The sequence below is a fragment of the Kogia breviceps genome, chromosome 13, assembly GCF_026419965.1.
Source record: "Kogia breviceps isolate mKogBre1 chromosome 13, mKogBre1 haplotype 1, whole genome shotgun sequence".
Taxonomy (NCBI): domain Eukaryota; kingdom Metazoa; phylum Chordata; class Mammalia; order Artiodactyla; family Physeteridae; genus Kogia; species Kogia breviceps.
Window position 1 is genome coordinate 10016892 of NC_081322.1, and position 19334 is coordinate 10036225.

At 41.2% G+C, this 19334-nt stretch overlaps 1 protein-coding gene across 41 annotated transcripts in view; it reads right to left on the reverse strand.

Annotated features, from left to right (window-relative positions):
* The window catches only part of RIMS1 (regulating synaptic membrane exocytosis 1), a 471679-nt gene that overhangs the window by 441683 nt on the left and 10662 nt on the right, over positions 1 to 19334 (reverse strand). The window contains exon 1 of one of the 41 annotated variants that reach the window (XM_067011354.1): positions 13231 to 13257. The exons of the other annotated variants lie outside the window; for them this stretch is intronic. The gene's annotated coding sequence lies outside the window, so the exon portion shown is untranslated. Of the gene's footprint in view, positions 1 to 13230; positions 13258 to 19334 lie in introns of those variants that run through there. 41 annotated transcript variants of the gene reach the window in all.

The following is a 19334-nucleotide window of genomic DNA, read 5'->3' on the forward strand; positions in this document are numbered from 1 at the left end:
TATTAAAGCATTAGCACACAGATTTAATAATCAGATAAAGGTGGCTTTTGGTTAAATAAAAAAAATAAGTCTGAGTTTGTTTCCTTTAAAACGTTCAAACTATATCTGATTGCAGTCAGTTGTTTTCAGAACAAAGGATAGTGCGTGAAATTCGTGAAGCTTGCATGAAGTCCATTTTTCACATTTGTTTTTACCAAGGATTTTGTAATAAAGGTATTTGTCTTTTGTTTGCAAAATAATACCAAAACAACAAATCCTTCTTTCCCATGACACTGGGTTCACAGAAGACAGCAAATCCTTCTCTCCCTTAAAATTCTATGTATTTTAATAATAGATTTTTCCATTGGGCAGTATGATTCAGTACGTGACACATAATACTTACTCAATAAATATTTGTTCAATTAAATTGAATGTTTAAGCTTGTGTTCATTTCTAAGGGCTAATATTTGCCAAGACCTCTGAGCAGCTTTTTTTTTTTTTTTTTTTTTTTTTTTTTTTACCATTAAGTAGGTTCTCTGTCATTACAAGAAGTCATTGTTTGGGGAGGATTATGGAACCAGCCTTGGGAGTAATGTTATGAAGTTTTAAATAAATAAGTTAGCATAGGAAAGAAGGCCATTAAAGCTAAGAGTCATTACAAATAAATATATTTATAATAATTGAATAGAAATTATGATAAACCACAGCAATAAAGAGGTAGAATATTTAAATTCTATTCCAGTATTTTAGGTATCAGTGTTTTTTTGCTGTTTTTGTTGTTATTTATTTACTTACTTATTTATTTATTTATTTGGCTGCATGGGGTCTTAGTTGTGGCACGTGGGATATTTGTTGAGGCGTGTGGGATCTTTTGTTAAAGCACACAGGCTTCTCTCTAGTTGTGGCGTGCCAGCTCCAGAACGAATGGACTCTGTAGTTTGTGGCACGTGGGCTCTCTAGTTGAGGTGTGCAAGCTCAGTAGTTGTGGCGTGCAAGCTCAGTAGTTGTGGCGTGCGGGCTTAGCTGCCCCGCAGCATGTGGGATCTTAGTTCCCGACCAGGGATTGAACCCACATCCCCCGCATTGGAAGGCAGATTCTTCACCACTGGACCACCAGGGAAGTCCTGGTATCAGTGTTTTATATTTGCTTTATGGGAGACACAGCGTTGCAGGAAACAAAGAACCCAGGGAAGGAATGAATGGTGAGAAATAAAGAGTTAATTTGAGGGTCAGAGATTTTGTTTCCAAATGTTTCATAACAAAACATATTTTGACTAAGTGAAAAACTTATTACCTAAAACAACAAAAGAACCAGCCCTGGCTCTTTGAAATACATTCTTATATTCCCTTCTGATATAAGTTCTTAGACTACAGAAAAGGCAAGGTTGAGTGCCAGTTTTTTAAACCTATTTCTTCGTCTTCAGATTTTTTTCTATACCTAATTCCAAATTCTCCTGTGGACTCAGATGACTCGTATGACTCGTTTCAGGATATGAACTTGAAGATTTAATAAAAATCTTCTATGAGGGGGGAGCAGCAAATATTTGAGAACATAAGGCCACTCTGTCTGACACTGAATATGAGCTCTGGCCCTGGAGGGGAGAGAGCATTTCCTCCATTCCATAGACGCACCACTGAGAGGAGTCCACGCTCCAGGGTCTTAAGTGGAGATGTGATGAGGTCAAGGGTAAGAGAAACAGCAAGGCCAGGTTCAAACAGAAGCCCTATCAGGACTGCAGTATGTGTTCCTTCTATACACTGATGCACCAGGACCAGATGATGCCTCATACTTTGCAAGCACCACCAGATTTTTGACAAATAAATGCTCTTCAATCCTCCACCATTAAACTAACGTGTGGTAAGGAAGCAAAGGTTTCAAAATTTTTGCAAGTCTCTGGTGAACGCGATTTTGTGAGAACAAATCTAGCTGATTTCTGCAGAGGTAATCCACCCAATGGATATCCAAGGGAAGAATCTTTAGCAATGAACATTTTTATTTCCAGTGCTAAATCCACCAAGAAACAAGAGTATGAGTATCTCAGGGAAGCTTCTTTCCTTTGCCATGGCTAGTTGAACACAAAAAAGTGCATTTGAATCCTACCAGCATTTAACTTATGAGAACTGAACCACTTGTATGTGACAGAGATTTAGACAAGAAGATTGGTTAAATAGTGGACAAGAATCCCTTCACTGCTCCAATTCTCTCCATGAGCATTTACCCCAAGTAATGGGGTAAATGCATAAGAATTTTCCACCCGAGGGCAGCCTCAGCTCCTAGGTGACTCTCATCCACAGTAGACCTCTCCATCTGAGTGACACTGGTAGTCAATGGATCCAACAACACACAGACACACATATTTTATCCAACATGGACCTTAAAGCACAAGCCGACTGCATCATCTGGTGCTCGACAGAGCTGCATCCTCCAGGGCCGGAAGGTGAACACCTGTGTGGATGTGACAGAGGGGATGTGTTTGCCTTCAGTGTGGCTCCTTCCAGAGGAGTTTTCAAAAGTAATTTCAACAATACAGTAAGTCCCCTACGCACGAACCTCCAAGTTGTGAACTTTCAGAGATGGGAACGTGCCTCTGGTTCCAGCAAGGAACCTGTGCCATCCACGTCAGGCCTGAGTGACATTGCAACTTGCCCTCCGTCTCCTATTGCTGATGATCCTTCAGCTCTACCATCGCCCCCCTTCTCTCCCCCTCCAGTCAGTAACTCTTCTTGGCTGTTCACTCGATGCCAGCCCCTGTGGGCCAGCTGTTGTACTGCACTGCTGTACTTTTCCAGGGACTGTACTGTATGTAAGATTTAAAATGTTTTCATGATGTTTTGGTGTTTGTTTTTTATGTATTATTTGTATGAAAAGTATTAGAAACCTATTACAGTACAGTACTGTATAGCCGGTTGTGTTAGTTGGGTCCCTAGGCTAGCTCTGTTGGACTTACGAATGCGCTCTCAGAACGAAACGAAACTCGTTTGTATGAAAGGGATTTACTGTACTCGAGTTTCGCCTGACCTACTGCACTGCCTTGGGAACCAAAGGCCCAAATTAGATTTGACTGCACTATCGTCCTCACCCTTGCAATCGTTTCTAACCCAGTCCTCCTCCTGGAGCCAGACTCAGATGCCTCTCGTTCTTCAGAGCTCTGAGCCCTCTCAGTCTCTTCTTTGTTGTTTACCAGCCCAAAGGATTGGAAAACCTTATTTAACCTTTGGCTTGGGGCAAACTTTTGAGCTGTCGGAGGGTACCTTTCATGCATCTTCCCTGAAATATCCAAATCTACTTAGAAATAACCCCAACTAACTTCCTTTGTCCGCTGTGTCTGCACTCTACCCAAGGCACAGAGCATACATGCAAAGGTACCCCCCAAATGACATTGTGTGTACCACACACCATCAAAAACGTATACAGAGTATGTCTGAAAGCAATCCTGGATTACAAAGGATACAGAACAGAGCGGAGGGGGCAAGTACCTTGATGAGACCAAGAAAGTGAGCGGGAAGGAATAAGTTCAAGTCACAAAATTTGGGCAATCACTCAGAATGGCGGAAGCAGGCATTTAGTTGACTTCTGCCAACGTGGCCTTAAGAAATATAAATCCCTCACTTCATAACGTTAAAAATCTGTTTAAAAACACCCAAATGCATATGAAAATTGCCTAGCATTGAAAATTGCAAATTATCAATATAGAATATGAGATATTCCGAGGGTTTGGTAAGCCATGGCCCAGTGTGTATTCATGGACTGGGTATTGGGTACCAACTGGACATCAGCGGCTGTACCAGCCCCTGAGGTCAGTCCGGGGACCTCACAGACAGCATATTGTCTAAACTATGTCCAGTCCAAAAATACACAATATTTCACTGTGTGCCAAAGCTTCCACGATCAGGCAAATACACTGAAACCTTTGTTTTATTTTGTTGTCTATCCTCCTAAAGTTACATATTTTAAAAATATGGAATGTTCTGATTTCACCCTGAAGCCTTGGACTGTCAGCTTAGCTGAGAGACTATCACATGGGCAGTCATCTTCCATTTTCTCCTGATCCGGGAACAAGTGTGTACAGAGGAATGCCTCTCTCTGTGTCTGATTTCCACAGCCTTCCAGACCGTCTAGCACTGAAAATTTCTCTCCTGTGTGTAAATGAACTTTCCTCTGCTGCAGCGTAGGTCTCTCAACAGAAACCTGGACTCGACCATTCCGCTCAGAGCAAATAATCCGTGTTGAGAAAGCGTTGGACTGACTCTGCATCCAGGTGGCTTTTGTGTTCCGTGAGAGGAGGGCAGAGGTCAGGACATCTTCAATATGGGGGGCAGGTGCCAGGAAGTACAGTTCAGACTTCAAATTGCATTGAATCAAAGGCTGAGTCCATACTATATTTTTTTTTTCTGATCCAACAGCATAGATTCTATGATCAGCATTACCAATAATTACAAATCAGATAAATTAAAAACTCGCTCTGACATGTACATAAAAACCAGAATTTCCTGAAAGTTTAAGAAGATCAGCAATAACTTACAATGTAATGGTTGTTCTTTTTTTAAAAAAATTAATTAAGTTATTTTTTGGCTGTGTTGGGTCTTTGTTGCTGTGTGCGGGCTTTCTCTAGTTGCGGCGAGCGGGGGCTACTCTTCATTGCGGGGCGCGGCCTTCTCATCGCGGTGGCTTCTCTTGTTGCAGAGCACGGGCTCTAGGGTGCGCGAGCTTAGTAGCTGCGGCACGCAGGCTCAGTAGTTGTGGCGCACAGGTTTAGTTGCTCCGCGGCATGTGCGATCTTCCCGGACCAGGGCTCAAACCCGTGTCCCCTGCATTGGCAGGCGGATTGTTAACCACTGCGCCACCAAGAAAGCCCTGTTGTTCATTTTAACTATTGTTCAGTACACCTCTGCAAGCTAGAGCCAGAACATTATTTTAATTAGCAGTTAATGAATTAAAATGAATGAAACATTCTTGAAAACTCAGAGACCCTAGAGGATTAGATTAGAGATAGTAGAATCGGGTCTGGAATCCAGGATTTCCTGAGATAAGCTGTGACTAGGATGTGAGGTTCCCCACAGATTTCACGAGCTCAGAGTTGGGTCTTCGTCTTTGTCAAGGTGCAGGTCCTCAAAGGGAGGCCACTAAACTCACTCGTTGTTGTGTCTGTCCCGTAGCATTAGGAAAAGACAGATTCAGAAACATGTTCGATGAAGGTAAGTAGGAAATAAACCCCAAAGACAGTAGGATCAAAGAGGGAGGAGATATGGGGACATATGGATATGTATAGCTGATTCACTTTGTTATACAGCAGAAACTAATACACCATTGTAAAGCAATTATACTCCAATAAAGATGTTCAAAAACTATTGATATATGGGGCAATCAAGGAAGTGGAGATTAAATGAGTTTTAACTTTCTCATTTTACCCTCTAATCATCTCGTCTGAGTTTAAATACATACTCTGCAAAACAAACACTGACTTTGGCTCTGGGTCTTAATTTTCTAAACAAAAATATACGGTGGTAGGAGAAACACTGTAAAAATCTTAATTACCAGGTAAAAGGTTCATTTAAGCTTGAGCAAAACATATTGTAACATCACACTGACGTGAAAATAATAGGGGGTTGCCCAAACTTTACCAATGACTGTGCAGCCAACCCAGAGTCTTCTTCCTTTCTAAATGTGTTGCACTGCCTCATCCACTGTTTCTGTTTTGTGTACCTGTAAATTAAGTACCCCACATGCAGCCTCCCAAAAAAGTCAAAGACGCTGATTTCACCCTGGGAGGCTGACTCTCCCAGAAGGAGCTCACGCCTATCAGCCTGGCTTCTCTCCTAAAAAAAGGTTTCCCTTGTAGCAGCCCTCTGGGTGGATGGCTCAAAGAGTTGGATTCACTGAGCAGGGGAGAGCCCAAGGGCCAAACAAGAAAAATCACTTCTCCCCGGAGATGACTGGTTATTGCAGAGGAAGGGATACCTCACCTCTCTCTTCTGGGAAAATTCCTCACCAAGGCTCTCAGATGTCTGTCTCCTATAATGAGGAGGAGGAGAGAGCAAAGAAAGGAAGACGGAGATAAAGCGCCTAAACTTCTGCCCAAATTACCCATTATTTCTTCCCTAAAGAAAGAGAAACTGAAAGCCAAAGAGTTTCCTCTTCGGGGGTGGAAGTGCAGGAACACCAGAACCAAGAGTCCAAAGGGTAAATGGACACATAGTCGTACACCTTCACATCATCCAGCCCTCATACCAGCCTGCAGCGTGAAAGATTTAGTGATGCCTGATGGGAAAAAGGCAAACACGTCAGCCTCTTAATTTCAAATTTGAAGGAGACAAAATTGAGGATTAATTCTCAGACTTATATTGATTCCTTTAAGTCATTGTTATATTAAGTATAAAGAAAATTCTAGAAGGAAATTTATCTTTTAGAAAATTTGCATTACATGCTATTACCAGAGTTTCAGCAACAAAACACAGGCTGCTATTATGGGCACTTGATTTTCTCATGAGTTAAAAGCAGGCATTCTGATATATGTGGTGTTTTATATATATATGTGTGTGTGTGTGTGTGTATATATATATATATATGTATATATATGTATATATATATACATATATATACATATATATATATGCTTGCTATGAGCTAGAACTTGGTAGTGATAGTCAGATGTTTTTATTATATCTTTTTCTAAGTATTTTTATGATAATTTAATCTCAGCAAAGGTGCAGAACTGTGATGTATATGTCTTTTAAAAACATTGGAAAACTACTCTCATTACTCCTAATTTTGTATAAAAATATCCACATTATTCCAACTATTCACCAGTATAAGTTCATACTAGCCTTTCATTTAAACAATGGTTTTGAAGACAATTTTTAATAGTTTATTAAGAATTTATTATAAGTATTTACTCAGGAGTACCATTGATTCAATGTGGAAATCTCTTAATTTTTGAAATAAGACAGTCTTGTACAAAGATTATGTCTGGTTGGAAATAGGATATTTGAGCTTCAATCTGTCTCACTGAATATAGACCATATGAATTATGTATGTAAATCCCTATGCATGCATCTGGGATTATAAACTAAATAGGTTTCCTTAGTAAAACAACAAAAGGGAAGAATTAAATCTGCAGGCATAATGCATGGTAAACCTATTCTAAATTGCTCATAAAATAAGGATATTACCCTAGTTGGATAGAAAAAAGCACCCACCTTCTTCTATGTGTCCCTAAAGCTCAGGTAGCTGCATTGTGCTAAAACCACGCCAATGAATAGGGGTATTCCGGCTCAGCACACAGTTGGAACTGAGGCTCCAATTGTGATTCAAAATTCCTTTGTGTAGCATCAACACAGCAAGCTCTGTACTTCTGAGCTGGAACAGGGCTCACACAGCCTAGATGCACCTGTCTATATTCAAACAGATGTGAACACTGGGTGCCCAGAATCAATACTATTTACAGTCACACTGTTATAAGTCACAATTATTATAGCCTAAAGTTGTTAACGCTGCCCGTGGGTGAAGGGCTGTGTCAAGGGCACCATATAACCATTGTTCTCTTGGTTATTCCTCCGCCCAGCCCCGTAGCACAGGTGACGCCCTGCAGGGACACCACTGTGCTCAAGGTCACACAGTGAATCCTGGAGCCCGGGATGCACAGCCAGGGCTCTTTGATTCCGAAATGCACACATTCAGGCTCTCCCTCCCCTGCATCCCATAATAATTCCTACTACTAGTAGTGGTAAAACTGCACATCAGACAGACTCTTCTTTATGACCCGCATTCAGTATCTGGTTGTAAGAGCGTAACGATGAAGTTTATTTCCCATTCCTGGAGCATTCGGTACTCATGCTGTGTAATCTTGACCTAAATTCATTTTTCCTCTTTATTTTATTTTTTTTTATGTAAGCAGGGATAGTAGTAATAACTTTCTTACTTACTGACTCTACAGAGCCAGAAGAAGAACCAACAAGGATTTTGCATGCAAGCACTCTCTGTTTTAGGTGCAAATGTGAGTTGTCAATAATACTTGGTCATAAAGGAAGCAAAGTGGACTCAGAGGAAAATTTCTTGGCCACTTAGATGTTAATTGTGAGGAAAAAGGAAGTCCAAACAATGCTCATACCCAGGACTTAAGAAAACTTCAAGGAGGTTTGTGTTCTTTCTCCAAGATAGAAGCCATCTTCCATGGGAAGTGTGGACACTCCCGAGCTAGTCACATCCGTGCTGGAGTTTTCTATGTGTCTTCAGAATATTCTCAGTTCACAGTCTCATTGTCATGTCAGGCAGGGCCGAGAGATAGGGAAAGGGGCTCTAGATCTTATCTGGATGCTGGGGAGGCACTAGCACTCTCTGGGATACGCCAGGGTGTCCTCTCGAGCAGGACAGGGTCTCTGTCCCCACAGCCTACGTCAGGGCCTGCTGCAGAGCAAGTGATCAAAGATATTGGTTAAATGGATGAATAAACCTCCACGGCTACAAAAGGGGTGAACTGGAATGGATGAGTAGTTTTCAGATATTTCCTTTTGCTGCACAACTCTTTTCATCTTCAATAAGATCCCTCAAAGGCAAAATATCAAGGCGTTAAGGCAGGGATCTGGGGATGGAGCAGCTATAGCACTATAGCACCTATGTGCCCAGACCCTGCCCTCCAGACTTCTCCTTGACTACTCACTATTACTTCCCCAAACTCTGGGGCAAATGCACCAGACAAGCGTGGAAACCACTGATTTGGATGCGGAAGCCCCTTTTGACTCCAATTCCATGAGTCTCAATATTGATTTCTAGCTTCAACGGGTTGATATTTTTATATCAAGGAAAGTAAACTATTTCCTTTCTGGAATCAAGGGGCTTAATTAATAAAATACGGACTTCTTAATCATTCTAAATTGCTCACCAATATCCACATGCTCTCTCACATTTCCTCTCCTCTCTCGTAGCTGCCTGGCCCTGGCAAGTGGCCCATGAGCAGTAGTGACATACGTCCATTCGATGCCCCCCCATCCACCTCTTCCCTGGCCATGGCCACGCGTTCTGGAGGTCACTGTCTCCTGATGGAAGAGGCCACCCAACCCATAAGGAGCTGTGCAAGTGAGAAATAACGTTTTACTATGTTAAGCCATGAAAATTTGAAAGTTGCTTGCATTTTTTTTTCTGACAAATGCATACGTTTAATTTAATGGGGATATTTAGACTGAACACTGAACGGATCTTCTAAAATTCACTTCTCTGTTTTCCTACATAACAAGGAGTCCACAGAGTGTACTGCTTATAGAAGGCAAGGATGGTTGGGGAACAATGGTCTAAATAGGAGGAGTGGATTTTCCAAGAACTGTGTGCCATAGTTGCCCCAAAACTTATGTCACTCAATGAAAATCCCATCACTGAATATCTTCCATACTGTCTGAGGTTCCAGGTGGATTGTGTTGTTTATAGAAAATTGGTGGGAAGAAATATTACAGAGCTAAAGGTTTCATGAAGGCATACCTTCCCAATGAAATATAGAAAAAAAAAAAAAAAAAAAACAGAGAAATCAGTTCCCAAGTGAAGTCACCACCCTCCACAAATCTTATTCATTGCTCCACAGGCATTTCCAATGTTCTATAGATTGACTTAAAATTTAAGATTTGGGTGATATTGTCAAACTCCCATAAGAGTCATACAATCTGGACACTGTTAACAATTGATTTAAATATTCAATTTTGTTCATAAATCATAGGTTTATCTTACTAATTAACTAACTTCATATTTAACCTTTGGCTTCCTTAAGTTTTTAGGCAGTTAAGAAATGTTTAAATTTACCAAATTTCTTACTTTGATTTTCAGCTAAAATTATTAAGTGATGCTTTGCAAAGCTGCCCAGATGCCCCGTTCAAGGTGGGGGACTTACTCCTCCATATGCAGGGGGTGCTCTTAGCTGCCAACCCTCCCTTTGAATTGTCCCCTGCTAACGAGAGCCAGGTGTCCCACGTCCAGGTCCCATACCCTGGGCGGCATGAATCCGGTGACCCATCAATGCAAGAATATTGTAACTATTTTCACAGCTCCCAAGGGGCCGCCCAAGGCCTTACTGGACCTGCGCTGCAGCCCAACTTCTCCCACGCTCCAACTTGCTGCTTCCCTTCCCAGACAGGTGTTAATCCTGAAAGCACTGCTTAAGAAACTTCTCGCACAAGAATCTCCATCTGAGTTTATTTCTAGGGAAGCTGACGGACAGTAATCTAAATTACTCTCTAACCACGAGGATGGGAAAGAAGTCAAACTGGAGTGGTCAGAGCTTTTCCCATCACACCGTGTGTGCCAGGCTGTCCCTCACGGTAAAGGATGTGAAGCAAATCTTGTCACTCTCTATTCTGTATCCCCAAATGCATTCAAGTCAAAATAAACAGGAGCATCCTGAGAGAGAGGACAGGACATGAGCTGAAGAGAGGTGTGTGCAAAAGGAGCAGGACGATGTCTCTTGATAATACAGTGCTCATTTACGGAAACTTCATATGCATGTGCATACACACACACATATATACATATTAACATGAATATATGCACTCACTATGGAATAAAAATATTCAGTATAAATAAAATAAATAAAAATAAAAAAATATTTTTTTCTGCATGTGAAAACTCATGATGCAGACTTGAGAATATCTAGTATCTCTAGTGTAGAAAAAAGAACTACAAAGCCCTAGTCAGGGCTCTCTCTAGGCTGGAAGAAACAGAAACCTACTCGAACTCCATCAAGATGACACAGCCAAGTCTTCAAACAGCCTCACTGTGACTCAGCCCAGAGCTCAGGATCAAAGTCTCTTCGCTTGGCATCTCGAGGGCCAAAAGGCCTCTCTCATCTGCATGTCTCGTATCTGAAAGTCTCCCTCCCGCTGACTCCTCTTGCACGTGGTTTCCTCTGGAGTCTCCTGGTACATCCACACTCCTGCTTTCCACCTCAACTATTTCAGGCTTTCTTCCTCACCCTCAAATCTCCAACCCCCATCACTCTCAGGAGATGACTCAAATCTTACTTCCCAGGGGCTTCCCTGGTGGCGCAGTGGTTGAGAATCCGCCTGCCGATGCAGGGGACACGGGTTCGTGCCCTGGTCCGGGAAGATCCCACATGCCGCAGAGCGGCTGGGCCCGTGAGCCATGGCCGCTGAGCCTGCGCGTCCAGAGCCTGTGCCCCGCAATGGGAGAGGCCACAACAGTGAGAGGCCCGCATACCACAAAAAAAAAAAAAAAAAAAAAAAAAAAAAAAACCTAAAATAAATCTTACTTCCCAGAAAAACGGAAACCATCAGACACGAGGTCCCTCATCTTTCCAGTCACAAATGTACCCCCTCTGTTATTCAAATCATCTTGTTTTCTACATTCTTTCCATCGAGTTTCAATAAATAGTCTTACATTTATTTTATTTAAATACTATTTTCAAGAGGCCCACATTAGACCTCCCTCTCATATCCCTCCTTGTATCTCTCCATGACCCTCTTCCCAAACTTCTGGAAAGATCAGCCCATTTTAATTACATGTATTTATCAGCTAGTGTATGTATTTTTATAAAGTTACCAGTGATATCTCCTTGTTACTGAATCCAATAGCTATTTATCAGTTTTCCTTGCATTGGATGTCTCAGCAGAATTAGTTGGTTTTTTTTTTTTTTTTTGAGATACACGGGCCTCTCGCTGCCGCGGCCTCTCCCGTTGCGGAGCACAGGCTCCAGACACGCAGGCCCAGCGGCCACGGCTCACGGGCCCAGCCGCTCCGCGGCACGTGGGATCCTCCCGGACCGGGGCACGAACCCGCGTCCCCTGCATCGGCAGGCAGACTTGCAACCACTGGTCCACCAGGGAAGCCCCAGAATTAGTTTCTTAGTAATTCAGATATAATTTACATACAGTGAAAAGCACAGATCATAAGTGCACAGTTTGATCGGTTTTGAGGAATGCATACACATGTATAATATACACCCCTTTCAAAATATAGAGCATTTCTTTCCCTCCAGAAAAGTGCCTCGTATCCCTTTCCTGTCAAGCCCTCACCCCTGCTACCATAAAACAGAAAACCAATCTGGTTTCGAACATCATGGATTAGCTTTACCTATTCTACAGCTTCATGGAAATAGAATCATATGGTCTGCACTATTCGTGACTGGCTTTTTCCATGCTGCATGATGTTTCTGAGATTCATGTAAGTGTTCATGTATCAGTGGTTTACTCCTGTTCATTGCTGGATAGTATTGCATTGGGTGAAAATACCATAGTTTTAATTGTTTTTTCCAGGAAAGTAACAAAATATGTTTTATTCATCAATTACTTGACACATCTCTATATTATTATTGTTTTCTACATTTATTTGTTCAATAATATTTGATTGCCTCTTATTAAAAAAAAGTTTTATTAGAGTATAGTTGCTTTACAATATTGTGTTCATTTTTAAGTTCCTAGTTTTTTTTTTTTTTTTTTTTTTTTTTGTGATATGCGGGCCTCTCACTGCTGTGGCCTCCCCCGTTGCGAAGCACAGGCTCCGGACGCGCAGGCCCAGCGGCCACGGCTCACGGGCCCACCCGCTCCGCGGCACATGGGATCCTCCCGGACCAGGGCACGAACCCGTATCTCCTGCATGGGCAGGCGGATTCTCAACCACTGCACCACCAGGGAAGCCCTTAAGTTCCTAGTTTTTAAGTTTATTCTTCTGATGAGTATATCTGGGCTATCTCCAGTTTAGGGCTATTATGAAGAAGGCTGCTATGAACATTCTTGTATAAGAATTTTTGTGAATAAATGTTTTCATTTCTCTCTATAACTAGAATTGCTCCGTCATAATGTAGAAGCATGTTTAATTTTTAAAGAAATTACCAAACATTTTTCTAACGTGGTTCTACCATACTATGCTTCCGTAGACAATGTATAAGAATTCTGGTTGCTTATCACCTTCCTCAGCATTGAACGCTGCCAGTATTTTTTTTTTTTTGCGGTACGCGGGCCTCTCACTGTTGTGGCCTCTCCCATTGCGGAGCACAGGCTCCGGACGCGCAGGCTCAGCGGCCATGGCTCACGGGCCCAGCCACTCCGCGGCACGTGGGATCCTCCCGGACCGGGGCACGAACCCGCGTCCCCTGCATCGGCAGGCGGACTCTCAACCACTGCGCCACCAGGGAAGCCCCAGTCTTTTTTTTTTTTTTTTTTTTTTTAAGGAATCTTAGTGAGAGTGTCTTATCCTCCTCAAAATACTCTCTTCCCTTTTATTTGGTTTAACACAATGTCTCCAGGATTTTCTCCTACCTTTCTTTCTCTTTAATCTTTGCAAGGTCACTGCCCTCTTTCAGCTTTGAAAAGTGAAGATTCCTTAAGGCTCATTCCTGGATCTCATCACTCATCCTCACCAGTAGCTTCATTGCCACCTGTGCAGGGATGCTTCACTGGGAGTTTACATTTCCAGCCATCTTCTCTTCTGAGTTCCCAGCCTATAGCCTGCAGAAGCCAAAGGACCAAGACCCAACTTAGGGTCTCCCTTCCTTTCCTCCGGATACTTTCCAAATCTGGTGGCACAAGTCGGAAGTCAACTCGTATTCAACCCATTAAAATGAAAAACCTGTGGCTTTTGCTTCCCTAATCTCTCTCCAATCCAAACATTTTGCCAGCCTCACGGAAGCCATTGCTCCTAGCATATCTCACCTGGGTTTTCTGCAATAGCCTCCCCTGGGTCTGTACACACATCTGGGCCTTCATCCAATCAGTTCTTGATACTGTAGCCAGAATGATCTTTTAAAAATACTAATAGGCATATATCATATCTCTCTGCCAAACCTTTTGGTTCTTTGGATAAAGATAAAGCTCTATTACGTGACCTGTGAGACCCCATATTGTCAGGCTTTGGCCTATTTTTCCAAGACCCTCTCAAGCCATCTCCCTTTCTGCTCTTCCACGACACTGGCTTCCTTCCACTTTTTCAGACTCACCCCTTCCTCCTCCCACCAGGGACCCTCTGTTCTCCCCGCCTGCTGGGTACCTCACTCCCTATTTGCCTGACGAACTCCTCGTCATTCTCAGACCTTAGCTCAGTCCCACTGTCGTTTCCAGGGAGAGCCATTCCTGGCCAGCCTGCTCTCCATCTGAATCTCTGCTTTATATTAGCTGATCAAAGTATCCTATATTGTTCTGTATTGCATTCATCAGAGACATTAATCTCACATTGAATTTTAATTTTACCTAAGTAAAATGTACTTCCTCCTGCACAGATCAGGGGCTCTGGAGAGTTGGATTAATTTCAGCACAGTATCTGGCACATAAGAAATGCTCAATCCATTTTTGTTCCAAGAAAAACATGAATGGGTATCATTCACTCTCCTGACCCCCTGACTGTTTCTTATTTTCATTTTGAAAGAGAACATTACTAGTCCTTGGCTGGCCAATGAATCATGTGGACTTGGATCACGTCCATGTTTAGTCCAATTAGCATGGTCAGGGTGGGAGCATATGCATATAGGGTTGCTTCTTCCAGAACGGCCACTGGGGCAAAATTCACAGAAAGTGTGGTGGTTACAAAAAGTAAGCAAATCATGTCTAGATCATGCGAATTCTCTAAATTGGATAAAATTAACTTCCTTAAAGAAGACTTTATAGAAAGAACACTTTAGTTTGCAGGTGTATGGGTGTGAGATTTATACGTACAGGGGCATGGGTGAGATGGGAGTGTTCACAGATCTGTATGTGGGGTGCCATCCCTTGCCTATCCCCCTGATTCTTTCTTTGAGTCATTGACCAACAGTCTAGCTGAAGCCAAACCTCCAAATGAGGGACAAGCAAGGAAAGCTCTTCTCACAATGAACAAAAACCACCTGGCTTTTCCAAGTGAAAAAACAAGACATGCTTTCAATCTGTACATAATTCAAATGCATGGTAGGAAAAGCTATTTGGAATCATAAATAAATTACTGCATATTGAAAACATTGTCTCTTTCAGAGATGTATTAAAAATTAAAAATAAAATGATCACAGTTAAGAAGTATTGATACAACTTAAATATAATTGCAACAAATACCATTGCAAGTGGAATCTTTAAATAAAGTATTTCTTGATCCCTGTAAATGACCTACTTATTTTGATTAATATGGAATATAACCAAATTCAAAATCAACAAAGTAATTAGAGGTTGCCTCGGAGTTTTCCATAATAGGATGTAATCTTACAGAGCAGGTAAATCAAACCAAAATTGAAAAAAATTAATTGTTTGAATTTGATGGTAGCTAAAATAAAACTGTGGGGAGGTAGTGTGACAGTGGAAAAAATACTGGACCAGGAGAAAGAAAATCCCAAGTCTTACACTTAGCTCTCTCACTAATTAATAATGAAAAGCTGAAAGGATGTCTGGGCTTCAGTTTTCTCTTCTTAAAAGTGGAGCTGGAGTAAATCTTCAGTGGCTAAAATGTGTTATCTTGATTGCAACTCTCATCAGTTGATGGCTTGGAGTGCCCCATCTAGAAAGGTTCTGAGGCATCCAGCATTTGTCAGCGATGCTGTTCCATCTTCAGGAAGTTGCCTGTGCATTCTGAGTATTTGCCAGCCCTGGACCAGGCAGCCTCCAAGCTCCCACCCGTCCCCATCTCAACTCGGTCTAGCTGTTTTTTGTCAAGGACCAGTGCTTCCAGGGAGATCAGCTCGGTGCTTTGTGACCACCTAGAGGGGTGGGATAGGGAGGGTGGGAGGGAGATGCAAGAGAGAGGAGATATGGGGATATATGTATACCTATAGCTGATTCACTTTGTTATACAGCAGAAACTAACACACCATTGTAATGCAATTATACTCCAATAAAGATGTTAAAAAAAAAAAAAAAAAGACCAGTGCTTCTGTGTCCTGGGCCTTCAGACTGTGCAGCTCAGTTCAGCCAGCTTGCTGAGGTCTCACTGTGTAAGAGCCACAGGTTAGGCAAAGGGAATACAAAGATGAGTAAAAGAAGACACCTGCTTTCAAAGAGTTTAAGTCTGGAAGAAGATGGATAAAGATGTGGTCCATATATACAATGGAATACTACTCAGCCATAAAAAAGAATGAAATAATGCCATTTGCAGCAACACAGATGGACCGAGAGATCATCATACTGAGTGAAGTACGTCAGAAAGAGAAAGACAAATACCATATGATAATTACTTACAGGTGGAATCTAAAAAAAGGTTACAAATGAACTTATATACAAAACAGAAATAGACCCACAGACACAGAAAACAAACTTATGGTTACCAAAGGGGAAGGGGGTGGTGAGGGATAAATTAGGAGTTTGGGATTAACATATACACACTACTATACATAAAATAATCAACAAGGACTGTATAGCACAGGGAACTCTAATCAACATTTTGTAATAACCTATAAGGGAAAAGAATCTGAAAAGGAATAGATATATATGTGTAACTGAATCACTTTACTGTTACCTGAAACTAACACAACATTGTAAATCAACTATACTTCAATCTTAAAAAAAGTTTAGAAGATGACTTAACCAGGGAGCACTTTTAAATTAAAAATATAGTCAGTATAGTACTTTACGGTCATAAGCATCTAATCTAATTCTGAACATCAAATCAGAGAACTCATATTACACTTTACACTCTTACTGAAGTTAATGATGTTTTAATTCAAAGGAAAAGTTTCCATTAAGCTTGTCTGTCTAGAGGATTAATTTTTAAAATATATTGTTTACATCCTCCAACATTGACATTCAAGCACTTTCAGAATGCTGTCCTTCCAAAAGCCATGAATGATAAATTAAGAGGACAACACATCATCTGAAAATCCTATTTCAATTTCACCTTGTAATATCAAACAACCAGAATGTTCTCCTCATAAATTCTGGCCAACCTGCTTCTCTCAATAGCCAAAGCACTCAGCTCATTTTTTGCTTTCAGAATCTGCTGATAGAATTCTCCTGGTTAGAATAAACTTCCCACTCCAGCCACCTACTCATACCCTGTGAATCCATCCAGCAGCCTCAGATGACTCCTCTGTCCCACATCCTCTGGATGGATTCATTCATTCACACACACTGTTTAGAAAATCCAGGCGCCTAGCACATGGCAAGCACTGTGCTCATATGACAGATACAAATGAGAATGACCCTGCTTTTAGGAGCTGATGCTGAGGTGACAGTGTCAGGGGAACAAGGTTACAGAAAAGATGTGCACAGAGGACAAACATAAAAATTAATCTGGAAAGTCTGGGAAGATGTGCCAGATGAGGGGTCATGAGCTAATTTGAAAGGCTATGTAAACATGAGGTAGATGAAGAAAAAGGAAATTCCTGACAGAGAGAAAAGCACAAGTGGAGCCACCAAGCTCTGAGGCAGCGATGGCGCCTTGGGAACGAGGCTCTAAGGCACTGGCAGGAGGCTATGTGTGGACCCCTGAGAGGAGATGCAGGTTGCAGATTAGGAGGTTTAAACTTTACTCTGAAAGCAAAGGGGTTTTCCTGATGGGACGTGATCAGACGGATTTTAGAGAGGTTCCCCTGACAGCAGCGTGGGGACCGGAGGTCTGGCTGGTGTCAGGGAAAGGAATTAGGAGGTTACTGCAGGCATCCAGGGGAGCAGGGATGAGAGTCTGCATTCAAGTAAAGGCAATGGAATGGGAAGAGAAAGGAGAAGTCCAAAGAAGATGGAATCTGAAGAATTTGACAACAGAATGAATGAGCAGTTGCAATGGTGATCTACCCACAAAGACAGGGATTATAGAAAAGCATCGAGTTTAAGCAGAAAGTCAAGAAATGGATGATGGGTAACACCCAGCTTGAAGCACGTATGGGACATCCAAGTGGAGACATTTAGCAGGTGGTCAAGTACACAAATCCAGAATTTAGTAGAGAATTCCAATGTAGTAACACAGACTTGGGATCATAAACACATAAGTGTGACTGCGTCCATGACTAGAAACCACATAGAAAAAGGCAAATCAGAAGGAAATGGAATTATAGAAGGAAGAGCAAGAAGAGCTCTCGCTCTCTCTCTCTCTCTCTCTCTCTATATATATATATATATCTTATGTGTATATATACATAAATATATATATATACCTTATGTGTATATATATATATACACATATATATATTCTTTTTTTATATTCTTTTCCATTATGGTTTATCACAGGATATTGAAAATAGTTCCCTTTTCTGTACAGTAGTACCTTGTTGTTTATCCATTTGGACTGTGCTTTTTTTAATTGCACGTGGGACTCCAGGAATCTTCCACCTTACTATCTTTATAGAAGGCAGGACTAGAAAGCCATCTGACTGATTTTCAATCATAGTTCTACTCAACAGTGACTATTACAGCTCAGGCCTTTGAAGCTCCAAATACCATGAAATCCCTTTCTAATACCTGTGTCTGGGACAATACTCAGACGATACTATCTTTTTCAGACTGGTATCAAGTTTTTACTCCAGGCTGCTATATATTAGGTCACTATATTTCTCCTAGGGAACATAGACATCCATAAATTGAAATATTCAGCCTAACTGTAAGAAGATTTTATAGTATTTTACTTTTCCAAATTACATTTTATGACAATTGTTATGATGATTCTGAAGAATATCAAAGTAGAATCTCTTTATAATTTTTACTCTTACCAAAAATGTAATATCTAAATATATCAGCCAGCTCATATCGATATCACTTTATTTCAGACACCAGGGTGTAAAATGTATCATTTTCTTCTCCAGGAAAAAAAATGGTTAGGAAAGAAGACTTAAGTTCCAATATATTACAAGACAGAGATAGCTAAGGCAGATAAATCTGCTAAGCTTTTTTTTTTTTTTTTTTTTTAAGAAAGGAAAGCCATTGGGTTACTTTACTTCTGTTTTCAACTCTTTCTAATAAGACACTAATCTTTCTGACCTGGATAGAACTTCTGAATGTAGATATATATATTACCCTATATTTAAAGAAAATTGATACATTGATTTATGAATTCCTTAGATATTACAAACACCATCTGCCTAATTTTTCTAAAATGTAAACCCCCTAAATCAAAAATGGAACAACTAGCCACCTAAACAAAGAGCTTCTCCTTGCATGTTAAGAGCTATGTTTAAACTACAAGAACGATAATGTGTCATGCAACACTTGTGCGCTAATCACTTACAACTTTAAAATAACTCGATATTCTTCAGGCTATACTACAAAGCTACATAATCAAGACAGTATGGTACTGGCACAAAAACAGAAATATAGATCAATGGAAGAGGATAGAAAGCCCAGAGATAAACCCAGGCACATACGGTCACCTTATCTTTGTTAAAGGAGGCAAGAATGTACAATGGAGAAATGACAGCCTCTTCAATCAGTGGTGCTGGGAAAACTGGACAGCTACATGTAAAAGAATGAAATTAGAGCACTCC